Source organism: Limulus polyphemus, unplaced genomic scaffold (genome assembly GCF_000517525.1).
Source record: "Limulus polyphemus unplaced genomic scaffold, Limulus_polyphemus-2.1.2 Scaffold10826, whole genome shotgun sequence".
In the NCBI taxonomy this organism is placed as follows: Eukaryota; Metazoa; Arthropoda; class Merostomata; order Xiphosura; family Limulidae; genus Limulus; species Limulus polyphemus.
This window is the reverse complement of record NW_013676436.1, coordinates 1,343-4,676: the sequence shown is the minus strand read 5'-3', so window position 1 is coordinate 4,676 and position 3,334 is coordinate 1,343. Positions and strand designations below refer to the sequence as shown.

The following is a 3,334-nucleotide window of genomic DNA, read 5'->3' as shown; positions in this document are numbered from 1 at the left end:
AACATGCTCGCCCTTTCAACCGTGGGGTCGTTATAATGTACGCTCAATCCCACTATTCGTTGGTAAAAAAAATAGCCCAAGAGTTGGCGGTGGGTGGTGATGACTAGCTGCCTTCGCTCTAGTCTTTCACTGCTAAATTATGGACGGCTAGCGCAGATAGCCCTCGTGTAGTTTTGCGCGAACTTCAAACCAAACCTTATAATTGTTTAAAGAGTATCAAATCTTTTTTTCTTTTTTTAAGAAACTCACTTTTAACAATTGTTTTTATCTGTGGCAGAGAGAGTTGGACACAACAGCAGCAGAACTTGCTAACAGACAAGATGAAAGCGAAACATCAAGAAAAAAACTCGTGGAACAGAGCCGAGAGTTTAAGAAGAACACATCTGAGGTGAGGTCATATGTCTTGTGTACGGCATTCGGAGTTTTAGTTTTTCTCAGAAAGGTTGGTTTATTTGTTTCGGAAGTTCGTGTAAAGCTACTCGAGGGCTATCTGCGCTGTCCTAATTTGAAAGTGATAGTACTACCTGTTTTCGATTATAAAAATAACCCGGAACAGTGGTGGCAGAGCTGTGTTAGCCCATTGTGGAGCTTTACATTTAACAACAAACAAACAATCAAGGTGAATGATGGCATATGGTACGTGAAATTGCCCTTAGCAAACTAAACCAGTGTTGAAAGAAAAATAAAGCATTTCTTATTTTGCAAGTTAAATATTTTCACCAACAGGTGTAGGTAGCTAACAATGTTAAGAATACAGTTTTGTCTATTCAGAATTTGTAATACAATACTTCAGAGCGAATGATTGAAAACAAGTTCCATGTAAAAATTATGGAGTTGTTTTTATAAACCAAAACACTGTCAAAAACAACTTTCACACCTAAATCAAGTGAACTTTCACACCTAAGTCAAATGAACTTTCACATGTAAGTCACATGAACGTTCACACCTAAATCAAGTGAACTTTCACATTTAAATCAGATCAACTTTCACACCTAAATCAAATGAACTTTCACATGTAAGTCACATGAACGTTCACACCTAAATCAAGTGAACTTTAATATTTAAATCAGATCAACTTTCACTCCTAAATCAAGTGAACTTTCACATTTAAATCAGATCAACTTTCACATGTAAGTCACATGAACTTTCACACCTAAATCAAGTGAACTTTCACATTTAAATCAAGTCAGGTTTCAGACCTAAGATCGTATTAATTTCCTCTGTTTTTGTTATCAATACCAATAACGTGCTAACCGTTTGACATTGCAACACAAGATTACTTGTTAAAATCAGATTGCAATTCACTATTGAATAGTTGTTAAAATCAGATTGCAAGTCACTATTGAATAGTTGTTAAAATCAGATTGCAAGTCACCATTGAATAGTTATTAAAATCAGATTGCAAGTCACTATTGAATAGTTATTAAAATCAGATTGCAAGTCACCATTGAATAGTTGTTAAAATCAGATTGCAAGTCACTATTGAATAGTTATTAAAATCAGATTACAAGTCACTGTTGAATAGTTATTAAAACCAGACTGCAAGTCACTATTGAACTTTTAGGATTACGTTTCGATGGGATGCTCTATTCTCAGTGCAGAAGAAAAGACAGGGGTGAGAGGATGTGTGGTTTGTATGCAAATGATCAATGGAAACATGCCTGGTTTTACCCTTTGAAAAACAGCGACCAGTTCAACTGTTCTGAACCACTGGTTCGGAAGAAACAGACTAATGGACGACGCATTGTGAGGATACCATCTAGTACCGAACTGTCTTCTGGAAGAAATGGTGTACAACCCTCATTTTTAACATGTACGACATAAATAAAGAGCCAATATGTTTTGTTAATGCGATGCCTTTTCTGCGATCTTTGTTTCCGATCGTTACCAGTGTCATTCTTCTGGCCTTCCAGACTGACACACACACACGCACAAAAACGTAATTAACACCGACTACAATTCCAAGAATCTGGTGTCGTTAGATAACGCTTCAAGACCGTGCTCAGAGAAAGGAACCCCAAATGTAGCGTTAATGTAGCGCGCATTTTGGAAACGAAGAGGTAGCGTGGTGAATGGCTACTGATTTGTGAAATATTCTAATGTTTCAGAAATTCCATATTTCTCACATTTTATTCTTTTTGAGTTTTCAAAAACCACAATGATTAGATTTTGCATACCTTAAGTAGAACAGCGTGAAAATTCCATCAGGCTCCAATAGCCAAGGAATGGATAACAGCTTTTGTTATGTTCCATCATTAATCTCTTCTGTCCTTAATTTTCATTGCTGTTTTCTGAGCTTGGATCCTCTTATAAAGCCTAACTTCATAGCAATGTTCAGGGATTAAATAGGTTTTTCACGCAACTTTGGTCGTAAATCCTGTCCGGAACTTTGTAAATTTCAGAGAAACAAACCAAACAGATATATATATAAAAGGGTTTCGTAATGTTACAGAATAATTTTGACCATTTTTTACAAATACTTAAATGAGTGTGTTACATGCTAAGATCTAGAAATGATTAGAAATAAGTCACTAGTAAAATAAAATTGATTTTATTTAATCATCTACACCAATTTTGGGGCCCGGCATGGCCAGGTGGATAGGGCATTCGAATCGCAATCTGAGGGTCGCGGGTTCGAATCCCCGTCCCGCCAAACATGCTCGCGTTATAATGTGACGGTCAATCCCACTATTCGTTCGTAAAAGAGTAGCCCAAGAGTTGGCGGTGGGTGGTGATGACTAGCTGCCTTCCCTCTAGTCTTACACTGCTAAATTAGGGACGGCTAGCGCAGATAGCCCTCGTGTAGCTTTGCGCGAAATTCAAAAACAAACAAAAACAAAAATCAAACCAAATTTGGAGCTATCATTCGTAACGTAATGTTTTGGCCATGTATGTACTGAATAAAACTTTAGGTGTCGCTTGTTCGTTGGCTGAATGTTTTTAAAGATCACATTTTATTCAGCGAAGGAACTAATCACTTAAACTAGGGAATTATTATGGGAAAGTCCCAAAACTTGAAATGTTTCTATCACAGGACATCACATCCTTTCATCTTTTGTTTCCTATTAAAGTCAGCTGAAGAATAATAGTTTAGTTATGTTTAATTTTCCTTGTAAATCTTAACACTATTTCATTTTGTATCTTGAAATTTGACTGGTACAGTTTATTTGATTTATCTTGTACTTGAAACGTAATTTGTATATTTTGTTTTCATTATCTTGTATTTTAAATTCTGATTTGTAGGCTTAGTTTAGTTTATTCTGTAGCTTTAAATCTGATTGGTAAGTTTTGGTAAAAGTCATCTTGTCAAACTTTCCTATCAAGTGATTTTTAC

The 3,334-nt window shown here is 36.0% G+C and overlaps 1 long non-coding RNA gene across 1 annotated transcript; it reads left to right on the top strand.

The window, feature by feature from the left end:
* The first annotated feature begins 274 nt into the window (after positions 1 to 274).
* Positions 275 to 1,849, top strand: LOC111083715. Its single transcript, XR_002609206.1, has 2 exons — positions 275 to 388; positions 1,565 to 1,849. It is a non-coding gene; the product is annotated as an uncharacterized LOC111083715 (long non-coding RNA).
* Positions 1,850 to 3,334: the final 1,485 nt, after the last annotated feature.